At 45.7% G+C, this 12,975-nt stretch overlaps 1 protein-coding gene across 7 annotated transcripts in view; it reads left to right on the top strand.

Moving 5' to 3' along the window:
• The window catches only part of foxp1b (forkhead box P1b), a 146,523-nt gene that overhangs the window by 54,642 nt on the left and 78,906 nt on the right, over positions 1–12,975 (top strand). For 6 of the 7 annotated variants that reach the window (XM_023793945.2, XM_023793940.2, XM_023793947.2 and 3 more), the window contains one exon: positions 1,362–1,428. The exons of the other annotated variant lie outside the window; for it this stretch is intronic. The gene's annotated coding sequence lies outside the window, so the exon portion shown is untranslated. The remainder of the gene's footprint in view (positions 1–1,361; positions 1,429–12,975) is intronic. 7 annotated transcript variants of the gene reach the window in all.

The raw sequence follows: 12,975 nt of genomic DNA, 5'->3' as shown, positions 1-12,975 counted from the left end.
TTCTGTCCGCGGTCTGGCCAGTAGCCCGAATTGGCCCACCTGGATTCTGTCCGCGGTCTGGCCAGTAGCCCGAATTGGCCCTCCTGGATTCTGCAGATGTTTGGGAGGGTCTCTCCTCAGTGGCAACACCAGGAAGATGAGGGGTCTTTGTTTGTTTTAGGCAGGGAAAAACATAATTTAATAATTATTTTCCATTGTATTTGGATAAATCTCTCTAGTTTTAGTTTAGCCTCGACCTTAGCTGTGAAGTTAAATGATTCATTTTAAATTCACAAAAGTATAGACCTGTGGATGAATACATGATGACTGACTGAAGAATGTCTGTATGTGTCAGATTTGATATAACACCTGTCTGTTTCCCGTAACGTCAATGAAAGTTGACGCCTCAAATTTAACTATAAATGTCATATAAGCCATGCTTTCCCGGTTTAAAAAAAAAAAAAAAAACAGCTAATTTTTGGGAAAAATTAATATTTTCACCCCCTTTCAGTCTGTCATGACATATTCACACACAGTAGTAATGAAAATAGCATGAAGTAAATGCGCCCTGGATGTGACCAGCCGACCGCCTCAGCTGCTGGCTGTCAAAGGGTTAACCAAAGGCTTTCACCCACAATCACCAGTCGCACTTCACGGTTGTGTTGCACTTTTCCAGCATCTGAACGCAAGCGTCCCCTTCCAGTGCTCGTCCTGCGTGCCACGGAGCTCCCCGTCCCCGCTCACCCAAACGGGTCATGCAACGTGGTGCAGCACCTATCGCGCGTGGGAAGATCTCGTTACCGGAGCGATGCTGATTTACTGGTGTTTTCATACTCAGAGAAGCTGTCCCGAAAAATAAGTAAACGAGATGCCTCACAAACCAGAATAAAGTCAGGTGCAAGCCTGTGAACGAGCCACATGACCTAACCCTGACACCCCCCCCCCTCACAGACACACACATTGTCAGGCCAATATTCAAATAGAGGGCAGGTTTCAGGATATGTTAAAAGGCCCGAGTTTCACATGCAGTTTGATATATATGAAATGCCGTGCTTTGATATCTGCACGCAGTCAGATAGCTCTGGAATCCCCACACGCGCATCTGTCAGCCAGTCAGCCTTTATTGGAATGACAAGGGGTTCATGTAGATGCCCGGTGGGTGGAGGCAGAATGCAGAGGAAGTGTAGGCCGTACGAATGGACAGGCAGTGCCCTCCCAGCAGTCCCCTTGTGGCCGTTTGGGGCATGACACACATCACGACTGAAGTAGACCTGCGAGTAACAATTTCCTGACTGTCGTTTTAGCCCACGATTTCTGCACGTGTGCCTTGGTTAGATAAAGCACTTGTATGATTACAACCTGTTATTTTTTTCTGTCCACAGGGTAAGAAGGCTGATCTCTTAGAATCGGAAGTGAAGATTGCTTTAAGCAAGCAAGCCCTTGTAGAAGGTAAACACACCACCATGTATTAGATGACTATCTCTATGTGAGACATACCCCTAGATTAATAAATAACTGTGTGGTAGCCATCTTAGTACATATTGTTCTAATTGACATTTTTTTCTATCTCACTGTAAAGAGTAACTACCAAACAAACATAAGATTATCTATACATTGACTGCTTTTCTGTAGTGCATCTCTCGTTAAAACTCTGGTTAATATTTGGTTCCTGTTGTTTGAACATAGTCAGATTTCCTGTTCAGGCGTGCCTGTATCATCAACGGATTTTTACTGGTTATATGAAAATAAACAGAAATGACATGGCTGCTTTTGAAGATCACTCTCTTAATACTGTAACTCCGGCTTTAGGGTGGCAGGTGAACAGCTGGCTCTATGGTGAGCCAACGTCACATCTGCCCTCAAGGAACATTGTAGTCTAGCACGGCACAGTAGACTCTGGTATGCATCTTATATTACTACCAGGTGTCATGTGGCGCTGTCCTGCTCATCGAACATTGGTCACCTAGTAGGACAAAGAAACGGTGTTGAAATGTCCAGGTCAGTCAGCCTGGCTGTTCAGGACACACAGCTGTAGCTCAGGTTTATGTCTTGCTTTCATAAATATGCTTTGAAACGGCCCCCCAGAGCAGTAACATATCTGACATTACGGGCAGCTTTGGGTAAAGCCACAGTCTAAGCAACAAATTCAAGGGGGGGGGGCATTTATATGTTATTAATGTGAATGGAAAAGTTCAGACGTGAAAACATGTAAGAGGGTTTAGTGCAGTGCTTAAGGCATCCAAATAACAGGAACAAATATGCATAGAGCAGCAAACAAAAGTGCGTACTCTATACTCTGAAGAGCATGTGTATTTTGCATGTTTTTTAGTGTAGCAAATGTAGTTTGGAACACGAGTAATGGTACGTGCAGAAAGGGGGAGCGATTTGAAACCTCTTCACATCGTTAGCTGGATACATACTGCAAACGCTTGAACCTCTTATAGATTGGATGACACTGTGGTGGGACAGCTAACCTGGTTAATTTGTGGATGACAATGTGTGGTAAACCAGGGAATCTTATACCAGATATGCTAGACGATTATAACTAATAACCAGATTTCTCAAGCTTCTGATTGAGTCATTTAGTCGGTTTATTCATCATGATAAACCAAATGCTTTACAGCTGTTATCCAGCTGCTTTTTTTCCTTGAATGGCTTAAGTCACTTAAGTGAATTGATCCAGATTAAGCTCGCTGCTAATTTATTCCTTCTTGCTTGTTTTAGACAGAGATAATATATTTTTTCTGTGCACTCTCCAGCTATTTCGAGGGTGTAGGGCTGTTCAGCAGATAGTATATATAGCTGTTTATACACTGGTAGAGGTACAGCCGTTTAGTCACTGGTAGAAGTATAGCCATTTACACGCCGGTAGATGTATAGCTGTTTACATGCCGGTAGATGTATAGCTGTTTACATGCTGATATAAGTGTAGCCGTTCCCGCGTCCGTAGAGGTGTGGCCGTTCCCGCGTCCATAGAGGTAAGGATGCCCCAGCCCGTGTAAACTTCAGATCCTCGGAAAGCCACTGGAGTGGAGATCATTACTCCCAGGTGAATGTTCCTTAACCCCTGGTCTTGTGGTTTCTTCGATTTTTCTCTGTAGTTTCGGAGGGGAAAATGCAGTCCTTTAAATAAAAAGTTTATTGTAATAATAGCATTTATATATGAGAACTACAAAGCTGAATCCATTGTCTTTTTCCAAGCCAGCATTTGGACAACTATTGTATTTCAAAGGGTATTCGGTTCAGTGGCGGTCGGAAATGTTCCAGTGTTTGCATTGAACAAAATAAATCATTGGCCTATAATTTGTACGAGTTAAAGTGTTTAAAGGTTTTGCATTATCCCCCATGTGGGGAGGCAGGTATCCCTTCTGCTTCCATCACCGTTTCATGCTGAAAGCCTTTTTATTCTATATTTTGATTCAAGCAATCATTTGTTCATTTAGCAAAATGGAAAACAGCACTCGTGGAAAAAAAGAGAAAACCTATTTATTTCAAATGCATTCTCCGCGATCACCGCATACATAAAAAGCAGGTTCTTTTTGAGCTCACATCTGGTTCTTCCAGATGCAAGATCGGTCCGAGATCTTTCCGACTGTTGTGTAATTAACGTTAATGTGCTGAAATCAGCCTAATCATTGACACAACTTTCCGATGTGATTTTGATTGCATGTGTAATACAGAAATCCCTGTGGCAGCTTATGGGATTAACATGCTGGGTCCTTAAAGCCGTTTAGAAGTAGGCTTTGGTTTAATATGAAAGAGTGGTTTTCATTGTGCTGCAGTGGGAGGCATTATGTTTGCGTGTCTCCGCGTGTTTGTTTGTTTGGGGATTAACAACGAGGAAATCCAACAAAAGGCTTGATTTTACAGTTAAAATAGCTCATGGTAAAGCTAGTTTAATAACGAACACACTATGGTGGCTGAGGTTCTGTGGATTGTCCCTCTTGGCTGTCCTATTTCCTCACCCGCCTTAAAAAAAAAATTAGACGCATGTTAAGTTTTGAATGTCTTGCTGTTGTCATCAGTGGATAGTCAGCGTTAAGTCTCCTTCACAATGTGTGTTGGGGTAGGGTTAGAACCAGGCGATGGGGTTAGGGTCAGAAGCCCAGGAAGCCTGTATGTCTTTTTCTAGCAACGGTAATCGGTTGATAGGGTGAGGAATGTCTTTGCTCCAAAGGTAATCTGTTGTTCGCTGTTGTGAGTGAATGCGTACATTTCCAGTCTGCCCTGGAAAAAAAAGCCGCAAAACAGATGTCCGTTGAGAAAAGAGGTGTAATTGTTGGTTGAATCCAAATGCGTTTATTGCTTACGTTAAAAAAGTAATTTCTTGATATCAGCATCAAGCTGGAAATTGCTATGTATTAGTATTAGGTTTGGTGAGCTTTAATTCCGCCGCGTTTACAGCCGGCTGTCTTCCCATGCATTTATAACACGGTGACTCTTAAGAGCTCCTTTAATCGCTTTCCGCCGCACATAATAAACAAGCGGCTGTTGCTAAAGTGCCACATGGGGCAGATTGCTAACGACAAAGTTAAATGTTTTCTGCCAAAAGCGATTTTTTTTTGTCCCCGTGTATTTCACAAGCCGTAAGCGGCGCGGCGGCCCCGGCTCCCTGCCCGGATCGCAGTGAAAGTGCGGCGCTGCGTCTCACACGCCGCGGCGGGACCCGCCGGTGATCACCGCCACCGTGTCCTTGTTTTATTTACTTTTATTGCTTGGCTTAAACAGGCTGTGCGAGTTAATGTGCGCCTAGTGCAGGACGTGTGAGATTAAGCAGCGGAGCAGAGAAGCACCTGTCGCCCCCTGTGTGAGCAACATTGCTTTTCAAATAGAGACTATGCTTCATGTGGCGCTTTATCAGTGACATGTTTTGAAGGTGCCATCTGCAATCTGAAACTATTTGGCATAATTCAGTGACCCCCCGCAGTGTCTAACTGCATTTTATTTTTAAGTGTGAAAAAATATAGTTACGTGTATTAAATAACATTGAGATTAAAACTGCAGAGAAGCTTCTCACCATTAATACACAGGGATGGGTGGATGGATGTACTGTATTGATCCCAGGAGGAAATGTTGAACAGTTTGTCCATAAAGGACAAATGTTATATGTTAAACATATAACAGCACAGACCACTGGTTCTAATATACCTGCTCTGCTTGATTTTGTTTCGAATTGACTTTAATTCGCATTTGAGTTGTTAGGAGGGCAGCCATTGGTCACAAACACAGGCTCGTCTTGGCCCTGTCCACTGAATGGGAATTAGCAGGTATGGCAGATGGCAGGAAGGGGCAGAGTTCAGTCTGGACTTTCTCGGGAAGAATGTGCATGGTCTACGCATGGGCCACGCTTCTCTAAACGGGACACGGTGGCTTGGGTGTGAGCATTTCAGTGGAATGCCGGAATTTCAGGGCAAACAGGAAAATCAGAGGCAAAATAACAATTGAATTCTGGGCACAAGGCACCAGAGACCTCTAATCAAAATCAGATCAGAGCAGTATTTAATTTTCAGTGTGTAGCTATCCTATGGCCATCAGGGGTTGTAATGACGGTCCATTGCAGGACTTTTTTAATACTTCACTTGCTGTATTTTTTACAGTCTCGTGCTCTGGTTCTCATTTACTACTCAGTTTACCTGGGGAAGTCACAATTTGAGTACCCAGTCTGGCTGTTTCACAGAATGGCCCCAAACAAATGGTTAGGTCATCCTCTGTGCAACAGATGAAGGTCAGAGGGAAGGGAAGAAATGGAGAAGACCAAATGGGTCCTGATTATAGCCATAAACTGTTTGGATTGCATGGGGTTTGGACTGCTACTGATACGTAGCATTGCAAGGTTCATATGAAGCTATGTAGCACTGGGCTCAGTTTTTGAAGGTAGGCAGCACTGGCCTGGACTTGCTAAGTTCATATGAAGGTAGGCAGCACTGGCCTGGACTTGCTAAGTTCATATGAAGGTAGGCAGCACTGGCCTGGACTTGCTAAGTTCATGTGAAGGTAGGCAGCATTGGCCTGGACTTGCTAAGTTCATATGAAGGTAGGCAGCACTGGCCTGGACTTGCTAAGTTCATATGAAGGTAGGCAGCACTGGCCTGGACTTGCTAAGTTCATATGAAGGTAGGCAGCACTGGCCTGGACTTGCTAAGTTCATATGAAGGTAGGCAGCACTGGCCTGGACTTGCTAAGTTCATATGAAGGTAGGCAGCACTGGCCTGGACTTGCTAAGTTCATGTGAAGGTAGGCAGCACTGGCCTGGACTTGCTAAGTTCATATGAAGGTAGGCAGCACTGGCCTGGACTTGCTAAGTTCATATGAAGGTAGGCAGCACTGGCCTGGACTTGCTAAGTTCATATGAAGGTAGGCAGCACTGGCCTGGACTTGCTAAGTTCATGTGAAGGTAGGCAGCATTGGCCTGGACTTGCTAAGTTCATATGAAGGTAGGCAGCACTGGCCTGGACTTGCTAAGTTCATATGAAGGTAGGCAGCACTGGCCTGGACTTGCTAAGTTCATATGAAGGTAGGCAGCACTGGCCTGGACTTGCTAAGTTCATATGAAGGTAGGCAGCACTGGCCTGGACTTGCTAAGTTCATATGAAGGTAGGCAGCATTCGCCTGGACTTGCTAAGTTCATATGAAGGTAGGCAGCACTGGCCTGGACTTGCTAAGTTCATATGAAGGTAGGCAGCACTGGCCTGGACTTGCTAAGTTCATATGAAGGTAGGCAGCACTGGCCTGGACTTGCTAAGTTCATGTGAAGGTAGGCAGCACTGGCCTGGACTTGCTAAGTTCATGTGAAGGTAGGCAGCACTGGCCTGGACTTGCTAAGTTCATGTGAAGGTAGGCAGCACTGGCCTGGACTTGCTAAGTTCATATGAAGGTAGGCAGCACTGGCCTGGACTTGCTAAGTTCATATGAAGGTAGGCCGCACTGGCCTGGACTTGCTAAGTTCATATGAAGGTAGGCAGCACTGGCCTGGACTTGCTAAGTTCATATGAAGGTAGGCAGCATTCGCCTGGACTTGCTAAGTTCATATGAAGGTAGGCAGCACTGGCCTGGACTTGCTAAGTTCATATGAAGGTAGGCAGCACTGGCCTGGACTTGCTAAGTTCATGTGAAGGTAGGCAGCACTGGCCTGGACTTGCTAAGTTCATGTGAAGGTAGGCAGCACTGGCCTGGACTTGCTAAGTTCATGTGAAGGTAGGCAGCACTGGCCTGGACTTGCTAAGTTCATATGAAGGTAGGCAGCACTGGCCTGGACTTGCTAAGTTCATATGAAGCTTTCAAGCATTGGTCTGGGTTAATATGGTGTGGCATTGCCCTGCACATTCTAGGCTAGATTGAGGTACCATTGGCAGTTTTAAGTTTGTGCCTTAGGCCAGCCTGTCCCTGGGTACCGTTTCCCGGGTAGGGGACTCAGTTCCTGGCCTTCCAGCCTGTCCCTGGTTGTCGTTTCCCGGGTAGGGGGCTCAGTTCCTCACCTTCAGGCTTGTCCCTGGGTGTCATTTCCCGGGTAGGGGGCTCAGTTCCTGGCCTTTAGGCCTGTGTAACATGGCTGTGTTACTTCCTTGGCATAAAACCTATAGTAACTGCGACTGTGGCCTTTTTAGGGGAGCCATGTTGGGGGGCTGGGGGGGGGGGGGGTGGGCTGCTAACCATTGTAACAAGTGAAATAAGTGTTACATTACATCCGAATTGCAGTGCATGTTGTTTGAATTAGGGAGAAATTGAACCTTCAGACCCAGACATATCAAGTATTATTCATTTGATTCTGTTTAACTGCAACTTGGCCGACTGCTCCAGAAACCATTGTTTCCAGAAAAACACATCATCCATACATCATTGCAAATTACGTGCCGCCCCCTGACTCCTACTCCAAACGGAGAAGACTGCAGTGTTTTCAGTGTTTTATTCATATTTGGCGGTTTTAAGATGTAAGTGAAGCAGAATGCTCTTCATGTCAGAAGTGGAAAGCTCGTTTCATGTGAAATCTGAGTTTATTTGATGTTTCAAGCAGAAAGAAGCAGGCAAGGCGATTTTAAAGACATATTTATTTACTGTGTTTTGCACCGGCTAAAGTCTTGGCTCTAGTGTTGTTTTCATAAACAGAGTCTCCCTGGGTTAAGGAGAAAAAGCGTGGAGCCGCCCGGCCCCTGGAAACAGGAATGACAAACACCATTAGCTGAAAAATTTCCATTTCATTGCAACTATGTTATTGTTTACTTTACCATACACATCCTAATATGGTAGCCTCCCCGCTGGAGCAGCCGGCTCGGCTGAGAGGCCCTCTTGGGGAGCAGCTTTTAAATGCCACTTAGACAATAAGAAACAAATGTGTGAAGGCCCAGCTTTTCTAAGCGTTACAGCACTCATCCTCCCAGCTTCAGGCTTGCCTCTGATATTCGTCCACCTTTTCCCCTCTTTCTTCTCCCATTCTCACTTTTTTTTTTTTTATTCTCTCTCCGTTCTCTCTCTCTCCCACACCCCCATTTTCCCTCTCGGCCACACTACATCCTGATGGAATGAGCCGTCCTCCATGCATCTTTGCGGATCCCGTTCCCCTTCCGTCTCTCCATCCTGCTCCCTCGTCCTGGCTGAATGAGCCGTCTCCTTTTTGCCCCGTCCGCTTGGGCCGTAGGGTGACCCTCTCCAAGCTGACAGCTCTCTCACTCCCTGGCCAGAGACCAGATTAAAAAACCCAGAACGCCAACAAGTTGTCAAATATCACTTCTGATAGGGGCCGTGTGTTTGTTTGCCTTGTCTTGGGGCTGACGGTGAAACACATTAGCCGCCGCTCGTTTTAACATCCATGGATATGACCGGAATTTGAACCCGGACCTTGGTGTAAATTTAAGTGTAAAGACGACTCCTCCATTCCGAGCTCTACTGGACGTAAGAGTCATTAGCGGCATTTTTTCTCCTCTGCTACAAAGACGGTCGAGATTCACATGACTTTTTTTCCCTCCAAATGAACCCTTGAGTGGCCTAACCTGCATCCCACAATCCTCTTGAGTCCGATGTTTGTTCGCTGTTATCTGTTTCCATGGAAAAATAGGATGGTGAGACCTACAGAATGTTGAAGGTCAGTCTCCACAATCAACAAACAGCTGAAGTGTTTGGGGGGGATAGAGCTTAAACTGGGGTGTCGCCTTCATTAAGACCATCTATCTGTCCCTAACAGCCTTTCTGTATTTCTGAGTATGACGTTTTTTTTGATATAATATTGCTAAATGTACATCTAGATGTATTTACCATAATAATTAGCAGATAGTTAATGGCATGTCACATCACACTGTTTCTACGAAACCAAAATGAAACGGGAGAAAATAGAGATGATGGGAGATAACCGTTCGGTTTTGTGTTTGTAGCATAGCTGCTTTTTATCGTATCAATAGCTAAATTACTGCTGTCTCTGAAGAACAGAGCAAATAATTTCATAATTTTGAATTGGCTGATCTGGAGATGTAATGACTATCAGGTTGAATGCTTGTTAGAGGTCAAACAAATTTCATCTGAAATGTAAAAATTAATGTTACATATTGTGAACAGGAAATGGTTTCCAAACGGCGACAGAGTGAGAAATGTTCCTTATCGTACGTTAATGAACTTTGTCAGGTGACTGTTTACCGACTTCAAGGTCGTTTTCTGAGAACAGCAGCACGTTTCCTTGTAAATATGTTTACTGCCAAACGTGTAAACATTGTAAATGTATACAGACGGAAAGGTGGTTCCCATGTGCCGCTTCTCTCCCTCTGTTAACCCTTTGTTGCCCTCGGCATGCATGCGGTGTCACGGGGCAGCCACGCACATGCGGGTCCGAATCGCAGGAAGGAGGCGGGAGACGAAGAGTATGCGGGACCGTGGAATGGGGGGGGGGGGGGGGAGCGCAATAAATATAAATTAGTGCCATGTTTCCCAGTGGCCGCTCTGGGTTTCACGTTCTGCTGAAAAAATGAAATTTATGTTGCCGGCTGCTAGCTGTGAAGGTGCATTTGGATGTAGTATCCTTTAATTAGAAGTGAGGTATTTGCATCTCAGAGGGATTTACGCAGGCAGAGCTAACAGTGGGGCGTCACTCGCGCGCTTTGCATGTAATGAGCACCATCGTTAGCTGATGGAGTGGACACACCTCAGCACTACCTTGAAAGGCACATCATTTGCATACTTCTTAGGAATAAGGCCTTTAATGGATTCCTCAATGAATAAAATAAAAAGCCACTTCTTTAAAATCTGGACACTCTTTGTCTGATAATGTATGTCAACCACGGGTTTGATTTGGGCTGGGTGGTAGATTGAGGGGGGTGAAAAATGAAGGGGAAAAAAAGGGTTAGACTTAAAACGTTCAAAGTGTGTAGCGTGTCGAGAGTGTGAATTCTTGAGATCAAACGGGGGAGATGTGACAAGAAGAGGGTCTGCTTTCTGTAGACGTCTTAACAAAAGTTTGTGCGTGTGTGTCTGTACATTTGTACGTGCGTGTATCCGTGCTTGCGTGTGTATGCATGCATGTGTGATTCGCAGCTTGGCTTGTGATTCGACCCAAAATGTGCATCCCCGTATTCTTGGGGAAAAGGTAGCGCTGACCCATCGTGGTGTTTGGGCGAACGTTCTGGGAAAGCTCTGCGGCGGTGGGCTTGGACAAGCGTGGCTGTCCTCAGCAGCCATGAACTGATTAGTATTTTATTGACGATTTCCCAAAGTGTCAAGCCTGCAAGCAGCATCTTTGATCACAGAGCGTTTGGTAAATGTCGGCTGACTGGGGAGCTCTCCAGGTAAGACCCCCCCCCCCCATGCTTCAGACCTGACATTGGCGGGGGGGGGGATCCCAAAATACATATTTGTTTTGTATGTTTTCACCGGAGTGTACGCGATGATTACAGCTGTTCATTAACAAAATTGGGTATTTGTTTTAAACTTTAACCAATCACTTTGATATGCTAATTACGGTGTAATTTAATTTGAGCCCCGTAATGATGATGCTGTTATTATGGACATAAATGATGCCGTTAAGCTGAGAGTAATCTCATTTGCATACTGTACATGCCAGTAAATTAAGCCTTTCCTGGCTGCTTCAGTTTTAATTTTCCACTCCTTTTCACGCAGTGTCTCTCAGCTCTGCCTAATAGCTACGCTCTGCGTTTGATGTGCAGAGCTGCTGCCCCATACTAAATCTACTCACAATATGTAATGCATAAAAGGCCTCATTATCGCACCAAGTGTTTCCCTAAGAAGTTGCCTTTAATAAGGAGAGCTGTTTTTCCTCCTTTGAGCAGACGTGTCTGTAATTCCTCCAAATTCCTACACGCAGGAGCACTTTGCTCCAGGCACTGATGTCGTCTTCGCCTCCTCGGCAAACACTGGGAGGCGGCCACTGCCTGTCAGTGTCCAGTATCATGACAAGTGTGTCCGCATTCACAGCGTCGCATGCGGCTTTTAATGTGCGTCTCCACATTCACAGCGTCGCATGCGGCTTTTAATGTGCGTCTCCGCATTCACAGCATCGCATGCGGCTTTTAATGTGCGTCTCCGCATTCACAGCGTCGCATGCGGCTTTTAATGTGCGTCTCCGCATTCACAGCTTCGCATGCGGCTTTTAATGTGCGTCTCCGCATTCACAGCGTCGCATGCGGCTTTTAATGTGCGTCTCCGCATTCACAGCGTCGCATGCGGCTTTTAATGTGCGTCTCCGCATTCACAGCGTCGCATGCGGCTTTTAATGTGCGTCTCCGCATTCACAGCGTCGCATGCGGCTTTTAATGTGCGTCTACGCATTCACAGCGTCGCATGCGGCTTTTAATGTGCGTCTCCGCATTCACAGCTTCGCATGCGACTTTTAATGTGCGTCTCCGCATTCACAGCGTCGCATGCGACTTTTAATGTGCGTCTCCGCATTCACAGCGTCGCATGCGGCTTTTAATGTGCGTCTCCGCATTCACAGCGTCGCATGCGGCTTTTAATGTGCGTCTCCGCATTCACAGCGTCGCATGCGGCTTTTAATGTGCGTCTCCGCATTCACAGCGTCGCATGCGGCTTTTAATGTGCGTCTCCGCATTCACAGCGTCGCATGCGGCTTTTAATGTGCGTCTCCGCATTCACAGCGTCGCATGCGGCTTTTAATGTGCGTCTCCGCATTCACAGCGTCGCATGCGGCTTTTAATGTGCGTCTCCGCATTCACAGATTCGCATGCGGCTTTTAATGTGCGTCTCCGCATTCACAGCGTCGCATGCGGCTTTTAATGTGCGTCTCCGCATTCACAGCGTCGCATGCGACTTTTAATGTGCGTCTCCGCATTTGACTTTTGTAGGGAATTAAAACCAGTAAAATCTTTCGATAATGTTAGTAATGGTTCCATATACGATTTTTCAGCCTCTTCCAGCAGCACTAAGCAATTCACTGAATCTGTGTCATACTCCATAATAATTTTCGCGTAATTATAAACCTGCCCGATATGACTGTCCCGTGCAGTGTGGCATTGCTGCAGGTGTCTCTCATGCACCCACACAATTTGGTCTCTCTTGTGGTTTTCTACGAGATAGCGAAGGCATACAATGGTCGCCTTGTTCCGATTTAAGTGCGACCGCGTTCCCATCCGCTGGCGATGGCTGTGCACGGACTGCGGATCCACTCTCATTTTTTAAGCGCACGCTCATCCCAGACTTCTAACAAATCCTTTGTCTTCTAAAGGAGGGGCATGTTTTATGGACTTCACGTGGACAGTACGATTGCCCTTCATCCGGAATGCTTTTCCATTTTGCACCATAAAGAATATTATTTTTCTGCCAGCCAATTTTCTCTGTTAGCTTCTAATTGGCTACATAAATCTCTGGCGTTGAGAGTGAGGAATGTTTCGGTGTCATAGAGTGTAATCTTCACCCTTATTTACCAATTCATTAAGATTCATTGATGCAGGATCGGAGACAGGAAATGACAACATAAATCAGGTCCCCAACATAATGACCCTAATCAGTTGGGAATTGCAGAAAATGTCATGATGAACCATGTCC

This window comes from Paramormyrops kingsleyae, chromosome 8, assembly GCF_048594095.1.
Source record: "Paramormyrops kingsleyae isolate MSU_618 chromosome 8, PKINGS_0.4, whole genome shotgun sequence".
NCBI lineage: Eukaryota > Metazoa > Chordata > Actinopteri > Osteoglossiformes > Mormyridae > Paramormyrops > Paramormyrops kingsleyae.
This window is presented reverse-complemented; position numbering and strand designations above follow the sequence as displayed.